This window comes from Triticum aestivum, chromosome 4A, assembly GCF_018294505.1.
Source record: "Triticum aestivum cultivar Chinese Spring chromosome 4A, IWGSC CS RefSeq v2.1, whole genome shotgun sequence".
NCBI classification, from domain to species: Eukaryota; Viridiplantae; Streptophyta; class Magnoliopsida; order Poales; family Poaceae; genus Triticum; species Triticum aestivum.
The window spans coordinates 523379737-523402848 of NC_057803.1; the positions used below are offsets into that span (position 1 = coordinate 523379737).

The 23112-nt window shown below is 40.1% G+C and overlaps 2 long non-coding RNA genes across 4 annotated transcripts; both read left to right on the forward strand.

The window, feature by feature from the left end:
- Positions 1-29: 29 nt before the first annotated feature.
- LOC123086700 (uncharacterized) lies at positions 30-3117 on the forward strand. 3 transcript variants are annotated; one of them, XR_006441091.1, is made up of 4 exons: positions 30-542; positions 1315-1413; positions 1573-2736; positions 2892-3117. It is a non-coding gene; the product is annotated as an uncharacterized lncRNA (long non-coding RNA). The 3 variants fall into 3 exon arrangements; XR_006441090.1 differs by having other exon boundaries at positions 1337-1413; XR_006441089.1 differs by having other exon boundaries at positions 32-1413.
- Positions 3118-15739: 12622 nt separating this feature from the next.
- LOC123086701 (uncharacterized) lies at positions 15740-20434 on the forward strand. The gene is made up of 6 exons (XR_006441092.1): positions 15740-16135; positions 16210-16380; positions 16515-17228; positions 18267-18378; positions 19913-20041; positions 20139-20434. It is a non-coding gene; the product is annotated as an uncharacterized lncRNA (long non-coding RNA).
- Positions 20435-23112: the final 2678 nt, after the last annotated feature.

A 23112-nucleotide genomic window follows, 5' to 3' on the forward strand; every position in this document is an offset into this window, starting at 1 on the left:
CGCATGCTTCCCACCTCGAGCGAACAGTTAAAAAAAGAGGAACGCGGCCACCATCCACGCACGCGCACCTCGAGCGAACAGTTCACCAAAAAAGGAACACGGCCACCATCCACCCACGCGCCGCCGCCAGCGCTCCTTTGCCGCCCCTCTGTCGTCGCCGCCGTCCGGAATAGCCCATCCTCGTCGGCGCCCGCAGCAGCAGCGGGCCCTGGCGTTCCTTCGTCCTCGTCGCCGTCTGCAAATCCCGCACGGCCCCTGCCCACCCCGACCATCCTCGCATGCTGCCTGGGCGACTTGGCGGGCCGGCGGACCGGTGGACCTCCGCCTCCACGCGCCGGACGACCTCCGCCTGACCACCTCTTTCCCGACGTGCCGGCTGACTGGCGACCGCCTTCTCTACGCGCCGGCAGACCCCCGCCTCGACTTGTGCCGCCTCTACCTGTTTCCCGACGTGACGGCGGAATGACGGACCTCCGGCTCAACGCGTCGGCGGACCTCTGCCTCCCCAACCAGCTGAGCGAGCCTCCCTTGGGTTTTTTCTGGTATGGATTCCTTCCCCTCTCCGTGTGTGTCTACCACTGTGTGCGTCCGTGCTCTGCGTGGGTGTTCTGCTTGTGCGTGTTCTGTGTCTGGATCGCTGGCATATGTGTGCTCCATTACTGAATGACAAATTTCTGAATTTTTGCAATGAACAATGTTCACGTTCTTTCAGGCAGCTCGCCCGCATCCATAATGGTCTGCCATTTTAGAATTAATCAAGATTACCTTTCAGGCTTCTTCCGTTTCCTAGCTAATTCCCTCCTTGTAGGCCCTGTTGTGGTTTGAAATTGGACGTATACACCTGATCCTGTTTTTTCTACACCACCAACTTTACTGTTGATTAGAACTTAACTTCAGGATAAAAGCATGTATAACATGGAATGAGAGGAAGAGGGCTCTCAACTACGCATGTTGATTATACTGTTTAGTGTTAGCTCCATCAATACTGATACAGATAGGATTTCCTGTTGTAGATAGGTAAATATTTTGCAACTAATGTAATCTGGTAAATAAGCTAAAGTATTATGATAATGCCACCTTACTGCTATCTCAAAATATGATGCGATTATTCAGTATCCATTGCCGGATATAGTCAGACATAGGCATCAAATCAAGTCCCCCTTAAATCATTTAACTGCACATCACAAGTATCAGCCTCCAACTGCCACCAATATGGCAAGAAACAAGGCATGCTGATCTAATAATCATCTTTATAAATATTTTTAACCTAACAAGTGAGTTGATGATCAGAAAATCATGCTTAACTATCAATAGGTGATCTCATTTCTTGGTTCAGTGAAGTGATTATGTGGAGCTTGTGAGGAAAAAAGATAGGACAAGAAGCCTAGGAGGTTGTCTACAGCCACTGCCCTGGTATGTGACCTGCTTGCATCTTTTCCTGATTACCTCACAACTGCAATTGTCTAAGTTTTATATTATCCATCATTTTATCAGTTTATTTCATGAGTTTGTTTTCTCGAATTTCATGTATGCATTGATGACCTGAAATCTTAATATATATTTGTTTGACAGTGAGTGCTGTTGAACATGTAAGTATAGTCGGGAGAGTCATGTACTCGCTCGATGCCATAGCTCACCCACCCCGAGTTGTGCCACCCTCTTCTAGCCGGAGGTGCCGCCGTCGCCGCTGTCGAGGACATCTTAATATTAAACAATAAGTATTATATTCATCAAGAGAGTTTCCTCGCTATGTGGTGTTCACATTTGTTCTCTCCAAGATCATGTAGCGGTGTGATTATTTTTTGCAGTTTCCCTAATTACCCTTTTCTCTTATTCTAGCTTCTATATTGTTGTGTTCACAACACTGGAGGGATCTTACTGAAGGAAGATTTAATAATAGGTAGAGTTTCCGTACTTACTGATTATATATATTGACATATGACCATAACTGAACAATGTTGAGTTATCTTCTAAATTGGCATGGATTTTTTTCTGCTAAAAACATTTTCCTATGATATTTTGCAATTTCCATGTTTCGATTGAGCTTGTTATGATTTATCGGTAAGTCCTCTCTCAGCTTTTAGATTTGTGCTTAGATTGTTGTATATAAGCCAAAATGAATCTATAATAAGGGAAATAATCTGACTAAGCTTACTGTATGAATGAAACTGAAGAGTGAAGTGATATTTCTTTCTACCATTGCGTAGCTTTACCATCACCGATCCAGGTTAAGTGTATAATTTGTTTTTCTATGCATTATTCGGATACAAAGGATTCAAGCTGTAAAAAATATGCAGTGGATTCAAGGTTATGCAGAACATTATCGCAAGCTAGCATTTCCTGTGAAAAGAAGACAATTATCTAGAACACGATTAATTTGTAGAAAAAATGCTGATAGGTAAATCTAGATGACCAGCCGACAGAAACTTTACCAGGTTGTTTATTTGTATGAGTTACAATCTATGTTTCTCATTTGATGTTATAGAAAATGTTCTGATGGACTCATTGTTTTTGCTATCTTGGCCTATGTGTTCATCGCAAGTTGTTAGATTTGTCTATAGGGTTTACCATGTGCATTCATTTTGATCACTTTCATCAAATTGCCTTTCTACCATTCAAATTCTTAACAATGTGAATTTTCTTCATGCTGATGGATTGGCCAACTTGTTTTCTGCATCTATGCGATTGCCGATGGAGCGAACAAATTTTTGCTACACTATGAAGTTTCTTTATCTGGTACGTTGAGAAGATGTGAGATTGCATTGTCTTCTTGTTATTAGGGAGACATGGACTTCCCGACAGTTCGAACTTAGGGTTTCAATTTTGTAGTCCAAATATGATCTCCTGACCAGACTGGAATAAGCCTCTTTGTTTTGTTTTCATTTTCGCAGCCCCAAGAGAAGTGCAGAAATGGGTGTTGTGTTCCATGAACACTTGAAATAATTCAGTTCTGGTTTCTATCAATATATTGTTTGTACTGCATATATATTATTTTTAGCTACGCAATTTCCTTCGACAGGCAAAGACTTGTCTATTAGTATCTTTTGTATTTGATGGAATGTTGTAACGAGACAAAACCTTCGAGGCAAGAAACAGGGAACAACAAGCTTGATAGTATTGTACATTTTTTTTATCACTGGAAATTTATATGTACTCATTATATAGCTGGAAAACCGAATGAAAATTAATATGTGCAACATTATTTTTGCATTAATCAATACATGCATTTGCACGTACACGATTACTAGTCAAAAAAGAGGCCCATGGAGGTACGGAACATCGTGCCAAATCGAGAGCTCAGCCCTGGATTTCTATACGGCGCGTATCGCGCCCGGGAGCGATGTAACGCGTACCCCTCGCTCGCTGCTGTTAACATGGGCCAGCCCATTTCGGGGTTTCACCCCGAACCGGTTTGGGAAGGTTCTAGAACCTTCCCTGAACCGGGTTTTTCGTTTTTCCTTTTCTTTTTCTGCTTTCTTTTGTTTTTTCTCTACTTATATGTTTTCATTTTTACTCATTTTTCCCAATTTCCGAAAATCTATTAATTTGTGATTTATTTTTTAAGTCTTTAACTTTTTTTTGGAATGATGAACATTTTTTCAAAACCGTGGTTTTATTTTTACTAATTGGTGTGCATTCTCCAAAATCATGAACATTTTTTTGTAACCTTGAACAACTTTTTAACTCACGATTTTTTTTGAAATTGTGAACATTTTCAAAAAAATTTGAACATTTTTTAGAAATTTGTGAACATTCTCTTAAGTCATGAATATGTTTTTACATTCACGGACAATTTTTCTAAATAATGAACATTTTAAAACTATAGACTAAATTTTCAAAATCTTGTACATTTTTTCCAAATTCGTGAACATTTTTTGAATTAGTGATTTTTATCGAATCATGAAATTTTTTCGAATTAGCAAATATTTTTTGAATCATGATTTTTTTTTCAAATTCGTGGACATTTTTTGAATTAGCGAACATTTTCTTGAATCGCAAACATTTTTTTCAAATTGACGAACATTTTTTTGAATCGTGAACATTTTTCTCAAATTCGTGAATATTTTCTAATTAGCAAACATTTTTTTGAATCATGAACATTTTTTCAAATGCACGAACATTTTTTGAATTAGTGAACGTTTTTCCAAAATTTGTGAACATTTTTCAAATTAGCGAGCATTTTTTTTGAACCATGAACATTTTTTCAAATTCACAAACCTTTTTTGAATTAGCGAACATTTTTTTGAATCATGATTTTTTTCAAAATCATGAACATTTTCTTGAGTTTGTGGACATCTTTTACAAATTCGTGAACAGTTTTTGAATTCCTGAGCATTTTTCTCTAATCATGAATACGTTTCGAAATCGTTATTGTTTTATTAAAATTAGCAACTTTTTCTGAAATTGTAGAACTTTTTGATGTCGAATTACTGAAAAAAGGAAAAAAAAAACAAAAGGAAATGCGCTAGTGCTAGGATTCGAACCTCCACCTTGCTTGTAATGAGCGTGATGTGATAGCGACTGCGCTTGACCAGGTTTTCTGTTAAATTCGCAGCGCAACTCGAAAAGAAACTGTCGACAGCGGCAAAAGTGTAAAAGATTCACAAAAGCTAAAGTCCCAATGAGGGGTCGAACCGAAGATCCCTTGATAGTGCTTTTTTCGAAGGCAATTTGTTTTGAAAACCCAAACATTTTTTAAATAACGCAAACAAAATGTAGGATATTTTGAAAAGTGCAAACATTTTATAAATTGTGAACAAAATTTGAAAACTGGAACATTTCTAGATTTCTGGATAATTTTTAAAAACTTCAACCCTGAACAAATTTTTTAAATGCGAACATTTTTAAATTTCTGCACAATTTTTGAAAAACATGATCATTTTGGGAAAGTGCGAACAATCTTTGAATCTATGATATTTCAAACAAACAGGAACATTTCCTAAAATTTGGATATCTTTTTGAATATACAAACATTTTTTTGAAACTCAAACATTTCTAAAATTGGTGCTCAAATTAAAAAAATGGAAACATTTTTTTATTTCTAATCAAATTAGCGTACGTTTTGAAAGTACGCAAGCATTTCCTGAATTTCTGAACACATTTTCAACAATAGGAGTATTTTTTTGAATACATGAAAAATTATGAAATTCTGAACAAATTTTTAAACAGCAAACATTTTTCGAATTTTCGAAAAAATGAAAATCGTCATGAAATTCCGAACAAAAAAACTTTAACTACGAACATTTTTGGAAGCTATGAACAAAAATTGAAAAGTGGAACTTTTCATCATATCCCGAACCAAAAATTGGAACCGTGAACATATTTACAATTTGTGAACAAATTTTGAAAATAGGAACATTTTTTGAATTTAGAAAAAACATGAACATTATTTTGGAATTCCTGCACATTTTTTGAATGTCCGAACAAATTTTGATAAGAGGAACATTTTTTGAAAATCTGAACAAAATTAATAATAAAAGTAAATTTCAAAACTAGAAAAACAAAAAATAAACATAAAATGAACATTTTTTAAAATTTTTGAAAATTTTGAACAAAAGCATTCCAAACACTTTTTTAAAACAAGAACATCTTTTCAAATGCCCAATTTGTTTTGAAAAGTCCGAATATTTTTAAATTTATGAACAATTTTTATGAACACAAAAATTTATAAATTTTTGAACTTTTTGAGAAACACAAAAATATTTTGAAATTTCAGAACAATTTTCAAAAGAAACGAAAATAGAAAATGAAAACAGAAAAAAGGAAAAGAAAGAAGAAAAAGAAACAAAAAACGTAAAAAAACAAATCAAACAGAGAAACTAAAAACAAAAGAAAACCATAAAACTGGTATAAAAATAAAAAAACTGAGTCAGGGAACCTTCTGGAAGGTTCCCAAAACCGGCGGCCTCACTGTGGGGGAGTGGGCCGGCCCAATTCTCGAGCTCGTGGGGGGTCGCATGTGCGAATGCTCGACATTTTGACACGGTTAGCATCAAGTAGGATTTTCCTAGAGTATAAGTGTATTCTTGCAGCTGGCTCAAAGCCTGCTCAAACGCCGTGATATCCATGGGCCGGCCTGCACGATCTCGTCGCGAAGAACTGGCGGCAAGCGGCGCCGCCTGTTTCGAAGTTTCAAAATGCGCACGCGCGCTTGGCCCTGCCCGCGAAACCCCCAAAAGCCACCGGCGGTTGGGCAACAGGTTATTTGGGATCTCACTACTCTTTCCCGTTTTTTGTTTTACCCCTTGGCGTACGCGCCACGAGTCCCTGCGCCCCCGCCCCTCCCCCACCCGGGAGCTCCTATTTGACGCTCTCTGCGTCAAGCAGTCGAGCGATCGCATAGGAGATCAATGGACTGGGCCGGCCCATCTCTCTCCCGAACAGTAGATCACGCTGGAATAGAAAAAGATGTGATGCCAGGAATCGAACGCTAGACCCGCTGCTTCCAAGCATACGATTCGAACCAATTGAGCTAGCTAGCTTTCTTGATCATAGAACATTGCAAAACCTTAAGAAATCTCAAACGCCGTTCCGAACGTTTCTCAAAAATTCGAACACGAAACCTTTTTTTCAAAAACAAAACATGAATGTTGTATCAAATGCGAACATTATTAGCTTTTTTTTACAAATTTTGAAAAAACTCAAACATTTTAAAAACACACAAACGAATTTTGGAGACACAAACATATTTTTAGAACGGAAACAATTTTTAAACTACCCTAAAAACTGAACATGAACAATTTTACAAATTTTAAAACAAAATTGGGCAACACGGACAACTTTTGCATGTGAACATTTTTTGAAACTCCAGAACAAAATTGGAAAAACGAACATTTTTTAAATTTGCAAACAATTTGGAAACGGAACATTTTTCAAACTCCGAATAAAACATGTAAATATGAACATTTTTGAAATTTGCGTACAAATTTTGGAACCGGAACATTTTTCGAACTCCCAAACATTTACGAACATTTTTTTAATTTGTGAACAAAATTTGAAAACTTGAACATTTTATAAATTTGTGAACAAATTTGGAAAGCTGGAACACTTTTTGAAATTCCTAAACATTTTTCGAATGCAAACAAAATTTAAAAACATGGACAATATTTAAATAGGAACATTTATTGAAACTCATGGTTTTTTTTGAAAATATGAACATTTTTCTTAAATTTGCGAACAAATTTCGCAAAGTTGTGAAATTTTGAAAAAAGAACATAAAAAAAGAAACATAAACTAAAAATACAAAAGAAATAGGAAAGGAAAAAAAGAGATAAAAAACAATAGAAAGCCGAAAAGAACCAGAAAAAACCATACATGAAAAACCCCGGTTCAAGGAACCTTTTAGAAGGTTCCCAAAACCGGTTGGACGCACTATGGATAAGTGGGCCGACCCATGTCTGTCGCTCGCTGTGCGATCGCTCGAGCTAACTGTGTGATCGCTCGATAGTTAGCCGCAGCGAGCGGCAAATAGGATTTTTCAGCTCAGCCTACGGACGCCGGAGATGCGCTCATGTATCTCAACTCTTATGAAAAACAGAGTTGATGATGATGGTGTGCCTGCTATCCTGCAATATAGGCCGTCCGATTTATATCTGTCGGATAGGAAGGAAACTATGACAATTTTGTAAAAAGATACCCATACCCCTCTCCACATTTGTAAATAAGACCTTCCCTCATTCATCCTTTTTTCTCACAAGATAATCTACTTATACAAATGCACCTTAATATTGCGTGCAACGCATGAGCATCTTGTTAATAAAGAAAAAAAATAGAAAAGAAAAAATGATATAAAAAACAATAGAAAGCCGAAAAGAACCAGAAGGAAACGATAAAGGAAAAAACCCGGTTCAGGGAACCTTCTATAAGGTTCCCAAAATTGGTTGGACGCACTATATATAAGTGGGCCGGCCCATGTCTATCGCTTGTTACGCTGCTCTGTGCGACCGCTCGACAGTTCGCCGCGGCGAGCGGCGAATATAATTTTCCATCTCAGCATACCGACGCCAGAGATGTGCTCATGTATTTCCATATTTTATTTAGTAGTACAAGGGCCGTGCGTTGCAATGATTTTTTATTTATAATCTTCCATGGTCATGATGACATTTTTCTATATCACCGAGATACACTATCACTCTCAATTCATGAAATTATGAAAAAAAATTAAAACTCGTGAACATATTTGAAATTGTGAACATTTTTAAAATTCAAGAAAAAAATAAATATTTAAACATCTTCTAAACTTAGGACATATTTTGAAATTATGAACATACATTTTTATACTATTTTCATATATTTTTTAAAATATGAACATTTTCTTTAACAATTCTCTTGAGTCGGCAAACATTTCTAGAATGGACAAACATTATTTTGGAAACAGGTGGAACAATTTTTGAAATTCACAAACATTTCTGTAATTTAACAAGCTTTTTTCTGATTTAACGAATATTTTTGGAATGCATAATCATTTTTTGAATCAGCGAACATTTTATGAATGGGTAAACAATTTTGTAAGTCACAAAGAGTTTTTGAATTTTTAGTTCTATTCGTAAACATTTCTTGAATAAGCAAAATTTGTTCAATTTTAGTAAGTGTTTAAGTACATGAACTTTTGAAATACACGAACTTTTTAAAAAATCAAGAACATTTATAATTTCATGAACATTTGTTTTCAATATTTCAAATATTTTTTGAATAAGAAAACATATTTTGTAAAATATCGAACATTTTTTGAACCCACAAACATTTTATGATTTATTAGACATTATAATTCATAATTTCATTTTTTATTTTTAGAACTTTTTTGAAGTCCCAAATTATTTCAAGTAGAAACAAGGAGCGAAAAATAATGAAAAATGAAATTTTGAAAAGAGGTCGTCCAGACATGGGCCGGCCCAAACGGGCACGCTACGTCTTCTCCCAGTGCACAGATTGCAATATAGGTGGCCCCTACTGCATGTGCCGGCCCAGGCAGGGGATTTCCCTTGTGTGATAGAAATAGTAACAATTTGATAGCAACAATAACAACAGTAGCAAGAGAGCTGCAATATTAACTTGAGCAAAGGCAATAATATTAAAGTGTAGACATGGAGTAGCGATGGATACTTGGATAAATGCAGTATATGTAACAGTCTCAACCTAGAGCGACACACAATAGCTCTCATTCATCAATCATATGTAGGCATGTATTCCGTATATGGTTATACATGCTTGTGGTAAGAATTTGCATGCCATCTTTTGTTCTACCTTCCCGTGGAAGCAGGGTCCTAATGAAAACTAAGGGTAATGAAGCCGCTTCTTTTAATAGAGAACCAAAACAAAACATTAATTAGTGAATACATGAACTCCTCTAATTACAGTTATCCTCGGAGAGTATCCCAATTATTGTCACCTTGGGGTCTATGGTTCAGAACAATAACATGTGCATATAACTTGCAGGTAAGATCAACATCTCAAATATATTCATGGAAAGCATAAGTGTTCATATCTGAAATCATAGCACTCGGTCCCTAGTGACAAGTATTAAGCATAGCAAAGTCATAGCAACATCAATCTCAAAACATAGTGGATACTAGGCATCAAGCCCTCACAAATTGACTCAACTACATAAGAAATCATGTCCATCTCCATCTACCCTTTAGTATGCTTACAATGAAATTACTCATTCCCGGTGGTAAGCATGGAGAAGGGTTGGTGATGACGATGGCGACGAATCCCTATCTCTGGAGCCCCAAACGGACTCCAGATTAGGGCTCCCGATGAAGAACATGAGGTGGCAGCGTCTCCATATCGTAAAACACGATGAAAATTTCCTTCGGAACATGGAATACACAGGCTTGGAATTAGGTCATATGGAGATTGGTGGGACCCACAAGTCATCACGACGCTCTAGGGGCGTGCCCCCTAACTTGCAGCCCGTTGGTGGCCCTTCTCCGGTAGTTCTTTGCTCTAGTATTTTCTATTTATTCCACAAAAAATCACCGGGAAGTTTTGTCCAATTTCAATAACTTTTATTTCTATGCAAAAATAACACCAAGGTAGTTCTGCTAAAAACAACGCCAGTCTGGTTTAGTACCATTCAAATCATGCAAATTAGAGTAAAAAATAAGGGCAAAAGTGTTTGGAAAAGTAGATATGTTGCAGACATATCATTGTTACTCTATTTCTTGCAAACTTAATGCTTTGAGCTGCAAGCTGAATAGCGGTCTTGGGGTGGAGTAATAGTAGTTGATGCAGGTGGATTAATGGCCTACTTATCACATATGTAATGCCTACGTGAGATTATGTCAGGAATGATCATAGTTATAATTTGTGCTATTCTGTCAATTGCAGATGTCGATGTAGGAGATTATGTGTTGACCAAGGTGCCATTCAAGGAATTATATAAAGACTGGTCATGATACATGGTTGATCAAGACTAATTCAAGAGTGAATCAGGTTGATCAACACATAAAGCGTACAAGATGTACCGAGAGGGATCAAGTGATCCCATGGTATGGTAAGCATTGTCCATTGATTTCTACTACACAACCTTCTTCTTGTAGACGTTGTCGGGCCTCGAAGTGCAGAGGTTGTAGGACAACAGCAAATTTCCCTCAAGTGGATGACCTAAGGTTTATCAATCAGTGGGAGGCGTAGGATGAAGATGGTCTCTCTCAAACAACGCTGCAACCAAATAGCAAAGAGTCTCTTGTGTCCCCAACACACCCAATACAATGGTAAATTGTATAGTTGCACTAGTTCGGCGAAGAGATGGTGATACAAGTGCAATATGGATGGTAGATATAGGTTTTTGTAATCTGAAAATATAAAAACAGCAAGGTAACTAATGATAAAAGTGAGCACAAACGGTATTGCAATGCTAGGAAACAAGGCCTAGGGTTCATACTTTCACTAGTGCAAGTTCTCTCAACAATAATAACATAATTAGATCATATAACAATCCCTCAACATGCAACAAAGAGTCACTCCAAAGTTACTAATAGCGGAGAACAAACGAAGAGATTATTGTAGGGTACGAAACCACCTCAAAGTTATCCTTTCTGATCGATCTATTCAAGAGTCCGTAGTAAAATAACTTGAAGCTATTCTTTCTGTTTGATCTATCCTAGAGTTCGTACTAGAATAACACCTTAAGACACAAATCAACCAAAAACCCTAATGTCACCTAGATACTCCAATGTCACCTCAAGTATCCGTGGGTCTGATTATACGATATGCATCACACAATCTCAGATTCATCTATTCAACCAACACAAAGAACTTCAAAGAGTGCCCCAAAGTTTCTACCGGAGAGTCAAGACGAAAACGTGTGACAACCCCTATGCATAAGTTCACAAGATCATGGAACCCGCAAGTTGATCACCGAAACATACATCAAGTAGATCACGTGAATATCCCATTATCACCACGGATAAGCACTTGCAAGACATACATCAAGTGTTCTCAAATCCTTAAAGACTCAATCCGATAAGATAACTTTAAAGGGAAAATTCAATCCATTACAAGAGAGTAGAGGGGGAGAAACATCATAAGATCCAACTATAATAGCAACGCTCGTGATACATCAAGATCGTGCCGAATCAAGAACACGAGAGAGAGAGAGAGAGAGAGATTAAACACATAGCTACCGGTACATACCTCAGCCCCGAGGGTGAACTACTCCCTCCTCCTCATGGAGAATGCCAGGATGATGAAGATGGCCACCGGAGAGGGATTCCCCCCTTCGGCAGGGTGCCGAAACGGGTCTAGATTGGTTTTTGGTGGCTATGGAGGCTTGCGGCGACAGAACTCCTGATTTAGGTTATTTTCTGGAGGTTTGGGTATTTATAGGAATTTTTGGCATCGGTCTCACGTCAGGGGGGTCTCCGAGTCGTCCACGAGATAGGGGGACGCACCCATGGGGGTAGGGCGCGCCCCACCCTTGTGGACGGCTCGGGACTCCAACTCTTTTACTTCGGGGGCTTCTTTTGGTCCATAAAAATCATCAAAAATTGGCACGTCAATTGGACTCCCTTTGGCATTGGGCTCTAGTTTAATAGGTTAGTCCCAAAAATCATATAAAATAGCATATAAATGCATATAAAACATCCTAGATGGATAATATAATAGCATGGAACAATAAAAAATTATGGATAAGTTGGAGATGTATCAAGCATCCCCAAGCTTAATTCCTGCTCGTCCTCGAGTAGGTAAATGATAAAAACAAAATTTTTGATGTGGAATGCTACCTAACATAATTATCAATGTAATTTTCTTTATTGTGGCATGAATGTTCAGATCTGAAAGATTCAACACAAAAGTTAATATTGACATAAAAATAATAATACTTCAAGCATACTGACCAAGCAACTATGTCTTCTCAAAATAACATAGCCAAATAAAGCTCATTCCTATAAAATCATATAGTTTGGCTATGCTTCATTTTCGTCACACAAAATGCTCCAATCATGCACAACCCCGATGACAAGCCAAGCAATTGTTTCATACTTTAGTATTCTCAAACTTTTTCATCTTTGACGCAATATATGAGCACGAGCCGTGGATATAGCACTATAGGTGGAATAGAATGGTGGTTGTGGAGAAGACAAAAAAGAGGAAGATAGTCTCACATCAACTAGGCGTATCAATGGGCTATGAAGATGCCCATCAATAGATATCAATGTGAGTGAGTAGGGATTGCCATGCAACGGATGCACTAGAGCTATAAGTGTATGAAAGCTCAACAAAAGAAACTAAGTGGGTGTGCATCCAACTTGCTTGCCCACGAAGACCTAGGGCAATTTGAGGAAGCCCATCATTGGAATATACAAGCCAAGTTCTATAATGAAAAATCCCCACTAGTATATGAAAGTGACAAAATAACAGACTCTCTATCATGAAGATCATGGTGCTACTTTGAAGCACAAGTGTGGAAAAAGGATAGTAGCATTGCCCCTTCTCTCTTTTTCTCTCATTTTTTATTTGGGCCTTCTCTTTTTTTATGTCCTCTTTTTTTGCGTCCGGAGTCTCATCCCGACTTGTGGGGGAATCATAGTCTCCATCATCCTTTCCTCACATGGGACAATGCTCTAATAATAAAAATCATCACACTTTTATTTACTTACAACTCAAGAATTACAACTCGATACTTAGAACAAAATATGACTCTATATGAATGCCTCCGACGGTGTACCGGGATGTGCAATGAATCAAGAGTGACATGTATGAAAAATTATGAATGGTGGCCATGCCACAAATACGATGTCAACTACATGATCATGCAAAGCAATATGACTATGATGAAGCGTGTCATAATAAACGGAATGGTGGAAAATTGCATGGCAATATATCTCGGAATGGCTATGGAAATTCCATAATAGGTAGGTATGGTGGCTGTTTTGAGGAAGGTAAATGATGGGTTTAAGGTACCGGCAAAAATTGCGCGGCACAAGAGAGGCTAGCAAAGGTGAAAGGGTGAGAGTGCATATAATCCATGGACTCAACATTAGTCATAAAGAACTCACATACTTATTGGAAAAATCTAAAAGTCATCAAAACCAAGCACTACGCGCATGCTCCTAGGGGGATAGATTGGTAGGAAAAGACCATCGCTCGTCCCCAACTGCCACTCATACGGAAGGCAATCAAAGAAACACCTTATGCTTCAAATTTGTCACACAACGGTTACCATACGTGCATGCTACGGGACTTGCAAACCTCAACACAAGTATTTCTCAGTTTCACAATTACTCAACTAGCACGACTCTAATATCACCATCTTCATATCTCAAAACAATTATCAAGTATCAAACTTCTCATAGTATTCAATGCACTCTATATGAAAGTTTTTATTATACCCATGTTGGATGCCCATCATATTAGGACTAATTTTATAACCAAAGCAAATTACCATGATGTTCTAAAAGAATCTCAAAATAGTATAAGTGAAGCATGAGAGATCAATAATTTCTATAAAATAAAACCACCACCGTGCTCTAAAAAGATATAAGTGTAGCACTAGAGCAAAATTATCTAGCTCAAAAGATATAAGTGAAGCACATAGAGTATTCGAATAATTATGCAACTATGTGAAGACTCTCTAACATTTAAGAATTTCAGATCTTGGTATATTATTCAAACAGCAAGCAAAACAAAATAAAATAAAATGATGCTCCAAGCAAAACACATATCATGTGGTGAATAAAAATATAGCTCCAAGTAAAGTTACCGATGAACGAAGATGAAAGAGGGGATGCCTTCTAGGGCATCCCCAAGCTTAGGCTCTTGGTTTTCCTTGAATATTACCTTGGGGTGCTGTTGGGGATATAACTATCAGGTATGACCCGTCCAGGAGGGGACGGGTCAACCACAATGGCGGTTCATCCATGAAGCCCAAGAGTATACCGGATGGCGGTTCGTAGATAGGCCGGTAAGAGGCCCAAGCCCAGAGACGGCTTAAGGCCCGTAAGTGTAAACCGCCATGTACGAGTAGACTTGTAATATAAGGCATGTAAGATATGTCACCGAGCCGGACACGTTGTATGAGCCGGCCGGGACTCTGTAGGCCGCAGGGCGTCAACCCGTGTACATAAGGGGACGACCCGACAGCGGCTTAAGGGCAAGAAACATCAGATCGAGAGCCAGGCAAAGCATGTTTGCTCCCTGGTAATCGAAACCCTAGAAATACCACCTCAAACTGGAGTGGGCCTTTACCTTCACCGCAAGGGGCCTAACCAGTATAAACTCGCCGTGTCCTTTGTCCCGTTTAACCCCTTTAAGCTAACCTCGTCGCGATGGCTCCACAACTAAGTGAGTTCTTAAAGGGCAGCTTCGAAGGGCTCAAGGGATACGCTGTGGGCCGGATGACCAAGAGTCGTCGCGGCAAGCTCTACATCAACGATGCAGGCTGGGGCCCCGAGGCCGGCTCAATTGAGTACGAGCACCGGGTCCCCTTCGGCGGAATCCATGTCTTCATCGGCAAGATTGGCGAGACAGGCCCTGAGCCGGACATCTACACCGACATCATCGAGACAGGTCAGCATGCACGATGTCGTGGTTCTAAGTCTGACAGTAGAATGGGGGGTAGGAATGTAGAGGCAAGATCCTAGCTATGAAGGAGTTGTACACGCGAGTTTTACGAGTTCATGCCCTTCTTGAAGGAAGTAACATCCCTACGTCTCGGAGCCCAGAGGCGGTCGACTGGATATATGCTTGTGAGTTACAGGGGGTGCGAACCCTTATCCCAAAGGAGGGGGGTGGCTTATATAGAATGCGCCAGGACCTCAGCTCCCCTTCGTTACACAGGGTTCAATCGAACATATAAACACCACTATGCAACCCGCATAGCGGAGGCACCTGCGAGCGCAAGCAACTTTGGGTCGCTCGATCTACCTGCGTGTAAAGTTTTTCGTACTTTTCATCTGCTTGGCAAACATCTGACCATCAGTTTTGCCTCACATGACCTGGTTTCAGTTTTGGCGGATGACGGTTGGGCCATCCTTTTTCGCGGGACCGACTATCCAGTGTGCATTACATGGCTCGTTCAGGTGCATGTTCGGTTTCTGCTGTAGTAAAAGGTGGATGGGCAGTGATCGTGGTGGGCTCGAGCGCTTGTCTCTTGCACATCGTCAACTGTGGGCTGCTGGTTCGTGTTACAGTTGATGACAGGTGGGTCAATATGTAGCGCGGGCCCGCCGTTTCAGTCACCGCATGCGTGTGCGTGTGTGTTAGGCTGGAAAAGAGGGGGATAGAGCGATCGTGGGCTGCAGGCGGTCCAGCCTGGGATGGAGAGTCAGGACCAATCCTCTCCCCGAAACCTAGCGCACTCGGCCAATCCTCTCCGTCCTTCGAGCCCTCTTCTTCTCTTTCCGCGCCGTCTCGTCTTCCCTGCTCTCGCACCGCCGCCTTCTCTCCCGGCGCTCAAGGTGCAACAACAAGGGCACGTTCTCCATCCAGCCGGAGCCGGGTAGGGTGCAGGTCGCCGGCATCATGCACCGTGTCCCATGATTCTGGATCTGGCGCATATCTTCGTCAGGAGACTAGGAGCAGCAGTGAGGGCAGCAGAGGAACCCATCCTGAACGAGCCCGCTCCGGCGTTTGCCCGCAAAGGAGAGGGCGAGGATGGTTCCCAGTTCGTGGAGGAGACGAACGGGCACATGTGAGCTCTTTCTTCATCGTTTACTTATCTTCGCATAGTAACCTGAGCTCATCCCTTGATTCGTGGGAGATCAGGGCAAGCATGTATTCATGGTGCTTGCGGAGGAGCAGGGCTGCTAAGGAAAAGTGGTGGTGGGGGAGGAGGACGCCCTTGTCCTTGATGTTCGGGCAGCCATGGCTGACGCCAGAGCCGTTGGCTGGCCTTGAAATTGTCCGTTGTCGGCGTCCTCGTCATCCAACCACCAGGTCCTCGATCCATCTGCGACCGTACATCTGCGGCCATACGGTCGCCGCTTACTTCCACCCCCCTCCTGTTGCTTTATTCCTGATTTTCTCATGCGGTGCTCGCTTTTGTTTCCCTCTTGTGTTCATCATCTCAGAAATTTGGTGGCACTGGATCCTGCGGGAGGAGGTCCCTGAGGCATTTGATTCTTGTGGGATTCCCACACATCTTGTTGGATCAGCAACAAGTGGCTGGGCCTCTACATTATTCATAAAATCTATTTTTATCTTTCATTTATTTGTCTAATTTCTGTGCCCGTGTCCTCGCCTCTGTTCGGCTCTTGTTGAAGTTCCAACGAATTTCTGTGCTACCTAAGAAGTACTGATGCTCATATATTACAATTTGCTATCCACAGCTTTCAGTCATGGGATCTTGAGAAAAGCAGTTTAGGCATTTTGCTTGTGTCAACTATATGGAATCTGCAAAGTCTTTTTTGTGTGCAGAAAATTTCACACTCTGCATTACTTGCAAAAGATGCTGATTTTGATCTTAACAATTATAGTTGTTGTTCAAGCAGTAGAAGATCTGGCAACCTCACGGCCATCTCATTCGAAATTGAAGTCCTATCCTCAAAGTTTAGCTAAGTGTATTATTTATTTTCTGGTTTAAATTATTTTCCTCATGTGACACAAAAGGCTTGAAGCCTTCTTTTAACTCGCACTTCTATGCTAACCAAATTTATTTCTGGCTGTCAGAAGAGTTCGGAGCGAAGCTGGCCAGCATCTTCGCATGTGACACAAAAATTGTTGTTCAAGCACACAACTGCTGTATTTCGTAAATTGTGACGTGTTCATATGATTTTTTACTGAAGGTATTAGTTTTTTCCAAACCTTTTTGTCTAATCAACTTTGCTACTTTAAATTTTTGTTAGCAAGACATGTTCATGGTTCTATTTGCTGTCTACTCTTACTAAAAGTTCAAACACTTGTGTTAGTATGAATGATCTCTCACTACTTTAAGTTTTTGTTATGGTGTTGTGTGCTGATTCATGATTTAAACACGCAAAATGTCTGGTTTGCATATTTGTGCCTAGCCCTGTTACCAGCAGTGTATTTTTTGCCGAAAGAAAGATAACAGTGCTTTGTTTCTTTAACTTCTTGACTGTGTCTAATTTCTGGTAAAAGAGAGAGAATTTGAGAGAGACAGACAACCTGAAGAGCTTTGAACAGCTTTGAACGTTCGAGTGTGCAACCTCCTCTCTGTTGCTGTTGCGTAGCTGGCAGCAGTGTGTGGCTGCTGCCGACATAAGTGCAGTTTACTCTAGGTTTGGTGATGGTTTTGAAAAACACCTATCAAGGAATTTAGTAGCATTGTGGGACGATAAACCAATTTTTTCTGTTTTCTGTGCTCACAGAGTAAGAATATGCCTGCAAGTTCTTTTCCCTAGGATGTAATTTCTTTTGCTGAGATAGATTAAGCCTGGGTCGAGGTGGCTGCTGTGTGCTGGTTGCCCAATACTTGTTTGTTGTAATGCCTTACTCAGTGAGATTTATTTTCTTGTTGCCTATATTCAGAGGTTCTGCTTGAAGATTCTCTAATCACTTTCTTTGAATTTTTTGCTAAGATCTGCTTCCAGTTCACTTCAACGTTACTAGACTTAAAATGTACTATCTAGCATACTAGCACATGTGTAGATGATGCCTCCTTTTATCTTTAAATTTATGGCAAATGGTGTTTTTCCCCATCGTTATGTTGAACGAAAGTGATGTTCTGTTGTAATATTCAAAACTATATCTCTTTGTTTGCAGTATCTTGGAAGGGGGCAATATTTTGATACTTGCTTTCTAGGAATTCACTTTCTTTGCCTAGAACTTGTGATTTATGGCTGATGTCAATTCCACCTCTGTAGGTGCTTGTCAATTATAGGTGAAAAACTTGGCATGGAGGCGCATAGGATTGCTGCTTCTGTTTTTGGATTGGCCCTTGCGAGGGAGACCGAAGCAAACTCCAGCAGGTTTCAGGTGTGCATCCTCTATTCCTGGTGTTTGTTTCCCTACCTGACCTTGAGAATTGTACATTTTGGTAAATATAGTTAGTTAGTTTACTGTCAGTTGCGATAGTCAGAGCACGTACAAGTTTGGTTTTATGTAGGTTAGTAGATGTCATTCCGTAATCAGTGAAAATTAGGCCTGAAGAAAGTCTGCCTCCCTATTTTGTGCACATAAATGCTTAACATAGTGTGACCAATTAAGTAAACTTGTACAATAATAAGCTTCTTCATTGTTATGCTTGTTGAAACTAAACTACTGCTGTATCAGTTGTTCTTTTGCATTTTTCCTCTGTGAAGATATGTATTAATGGACAAACAGTGCGTACATGTTAGCCTTATGTCCGCGATGGCCGTATTAGCATGCCTAGCTGCCAAGTATAAATAGTATGTGCGTCACTCAGAACTAGAGCATCCCGGTGGAATATGGATGAGGTAAGAATTGGGAAATTTCTGTCATATTTGATTGATCTTAGAAAAACTGATCTCCTACAGTGTAGAGTGAATCTCACTAAATAAAACCCTTCTGTAAAATATGTCCACATGTAACAAATATTGCAGTTTAACCTCACCATAATAATTAACAACAACTGTGAACTTCAAGGGACAATTATTACTACAATTTTTGTACACCTGAGATTTTTTGTTGTGATCTTTGTTTGGAAAGGGGAAAAGGCCTATCTAAAGATTCGGGTCAAAGGCTGATCCACTGTGTTTCTATGATTATGGAGTTCTAAAATTCATTTACGTAACAATGGAACTATGTAGTGCAATCTTCTGTAGTTTACTACACCTTACCTGCCTCCTTCCCTGTACAAATGTTGCAAGTCTTTTAGAGATCTCCACTTAGTGCAAATGCCTGGTGACTAATTTCCTTTTGCATTGCATACTTTTGAGTAACACAACGGTTGTTGTAGCTTTTGTATCTCTTTTTCTGTAAATATGGACCCCCCCCGCTCTAGAGGAGTACGATTTGTACACATTACTCTATTTTTCTAATGAGTGTATGTGGATGCATAAAAATAGTTGAGGAGCAATTTCTATTCTCTATTTCTTTAGTGAGTTTATGTGGATGCGTAAAAACAGTTCTCTATTTTCTTTCATGGATATATGTTGATACATGGAAAACGTATATGGTGCGTCTCATTTCTGCTCATCCTGATCTAACCAAATTGACCCCATGGATTTGAGGTTGCCTTGCCTGTCAGGTTTGGACATGTCCTTATTTGTACTAAATCACTAAAGAAAACTGTATAAAAAAAGACCCCCCCTTTCCAACAACTTAATTATTTATTATTAGAGCGAGCAATGACATGTTATCATACTCGGTATCCCGTGAACAGTACTTTAGTTAGATTCACATATAATCTTTGGTATATATCATTTTTGCCTACATCTTGCTTATTTTGAATAATAAGGCCTATGAGTCCTAAGTAAGTGTGATAAGCAAGCCCTGCACTTCTATTTACTATTAACCGCCAACTGAATTTCTGATAATGGCGTTTCAGGGATAATACAACCAATACAACTACTACCTTTGGTGTGCTTTTTGGATGGACTAATCTGAAGATGCTGACTAGCTTGCACCACCATCATATAGTCACCAAGCAAGGGCAAGGATTATAGGGAAAATAAAGGTACAATGCTCCCAATATATTTTACTTTCTTGGTGAAGTTTTGCTTCTTGCACAAGAAAGTAACACCATCATTATACCTAATGCTCTCTTTTTTCAGGCAATTCACCATCCGGAGGAAATGCCAACTAATACATTTTTGTACTTCCTCTATTACTATTGTCTGTTTGAACTCTTGTAGTAGGGCTCGGACTTTCAAAGTTATTAGGCCTGTGGACATGTTTTTATTTTAGTTTGTACAGTTTTGTGTTCTTTTGGCTTCAGGTTGGTGCTGCACAGAAAGTGCAGTACACTCAGGTGATGCATGAAACAAACTGCAGACCTAGCATAGTTTTTGTATTTGGATTTTGTAACTAAGGTGATGCTTTTATGTTAAAATGCTTGTTTGTTCTCTAAGTAAGCTAACAACGGGTGCTAGCAATAATACAAACATATCAACAATTCTAAGGAAGTGCATATGTGAGGATGCATAGCATATATATATGAACTCTAAATCATCTGTGATTTAATTGGAAAATACTCTAAAGCATCTGAAACATCTAAAGGCAATCACTAAACTAAGTATTTTATACTACAATCTAACCAACTCGATGGAGTACCCCAATGTTGAATCACTCAGCTAAGTATCAACACTGCCCTCAAGACTTGGCTATTAGCATAATAGCAACGAGCTAACAAAATTTCTACAGATTCAATAACCACCGAAGGAAGTTAGTTTTACCTGAGCAGAAACGGCGGCTGCAGTGGTGATGTACTCAGTGGTGGAGCTACGTTGGGGCCAACCCGTGCTTTGGCCCGCCCATCTCAGGCGGAACACTGCCCAGCTAGCCTGCTAAATGACTTGCCCATCTCTTTTCTATGCTTTTTTCTTTAGAATGTCCCGCCCAACTAATCTAATGAAGCTCCGCCATTGGGTGTACTCCATCTTGATGTGCGCCTGCACGACGTCCTGCGACATCACGGCGAAGCGGCACTTCATCACCGGCCACACACCTTGCAGTTCCCCATCTTCTCCTGGGATCACGGCGAAGCGGCACTTCACCGTCGGCTGCACACCTTGCAGTTCCCCATCTTCTCCCGGGGATCTGCTCGGTCCATGAGGGGAACGACGGCACGTGAGAGCAGGGGAATGACGACACGCGAGAGCAGCTGCTACAGCCTTGGCCGGGGCTTAGGCGCGTTGTAGTCTGGCAGCACTGGCCGCAGCTGCTCCCTCATGTTGCTGGCCACGACCACGACCCCTTACGGGGGACCTCACCTTGTGGAATCCTCTCTCATGGAGCTCAGCTGAGTGAAATAATGGCAGCTAGAAGTGTCCGCCGGATAAGGCAAGGGAAAGCAATTCTTTATAGTAAAGTAAAGGAAAACGCTTGGCTTAAAAATGTGTTATTCGGTGGTGGGGTCCAAGACATGTGTTTCTCCGCGACTGGACCTGCATGATAGAATTAAAAATTTGCCACAGGGGCAGTAGAGTCATTTCGCATGGTCAAAATAGGCATAAAAAATAAAAAATGACTATAGTGATTAAAAGGGGCATATATTATCTATAGAAAAAGGAAAAGCAGGGCAAATCATCTAACCAAATGTAAAGAGGAGCAAATCATAAGTGCCCAATGTAGGGCAGAGCAGCATGACGTAGCGTAGATCGCATGGACGGTGAAGCAGCGCCCCAAGCAACAGCCATGGAACCAACACCGACAGCTGAAACAACACGACGGCGGGGATCCTCCAACCACAGCAAGGAACCAAGGCGTGCCTAGCCCCCCCCCAAATCAGCAATGTCCTCTATCCAGAGCTACGCCGAGTCGCTAACCCATTGAGAGGACACACACACACACCAAAACCCACACACACCTGACACGCAGGTTTGGACCAGTGGGCGCCACCAGGCAAACGCATGTCGGAGCGCTCCCAACCAAAAACAAATCTATTCCCAAGGAGTTTTTCTTTTTTCGAGGATCTATATTCTCAGGTAGTTTTATTCCGTAGAAACAAGTATGACGATCCTGTCAAAATCCTTACATAGAACCCTTACATAGATCTGAAATACCTGGCACCAAATCTCACCACATGACGATAAACCCTAACCTAGGGAGGTCCACTGGTCATCTACTTGTGAAGTCAGCATAAGCGCGCAAAACGAATGACCGGTTGACCGAGTGCCAGCGCCAAAAAATGCACTACAGTAAAAAGATCGAAGGACCCTCAAGTAGTACGTCACCAAAGTGCGTTGGTTAGGCGGGTAGCCTAACGAGGTTTATAGGAGAGATGTGGTAGCCGCGTGCAGGTTTTCCCACCACAAGTTTGTTGTACTAATGCCTTATTCATGGTGAGGATTTTGTATTTCGTTTAGTTCAACGCTAAAATAGTAGCCTATTTTTGGATCTTTGACAAGTTACATTAGCATTGTGTAAAGGTTTGTGTATGCTCTCATTTCTTATTTTCTATAAATTGGACAGCCAAGATATATTTGTTCAGTAATGGGCCTACGATGAAGTATGGCCCTTAGCAATATTTATCACCTCTGTATCTATGATTAATCATAAAACAATTAATGTTGTGTCTATATGAAGTGTCTACTTCATGTATCATCATATTTGTTTTCCATCGCAGATCAACTTTATAGATTACCCTAGTCTAATTACAATAGTGTATAAAAACATGTTCAGAACTATATGAAACAATAACAAACCAAGGTTGCTTATGCTTTAGGGCCAACTTATCTCTCATGCGCCATTTTCCTATTACCTTCTCAATACAGTATGCAGATCCTTGCCTGACACCAAACAATCTTAATCAGATCCATTCATCAACGTGGCCAAGAAAGTTCAGCCACAACCAAGCACAAGAATGCCCTACATGATGTAGCTAGATATGTATTTTGCTTTATAGAGCCAATGTAAACAAGAAATCGTGAACTACCTGCAATCTACCGGCTACCACTATAATTCATTTAATAGTTTGCTCTTGATTCTGTCAGAAAGGCTTTTCATTTGCACATTCATTAAGATTAAACCCATCCTACTCTTATTATTTTCTACATACTTATGATTTATCATGTTGACAAGATGTTT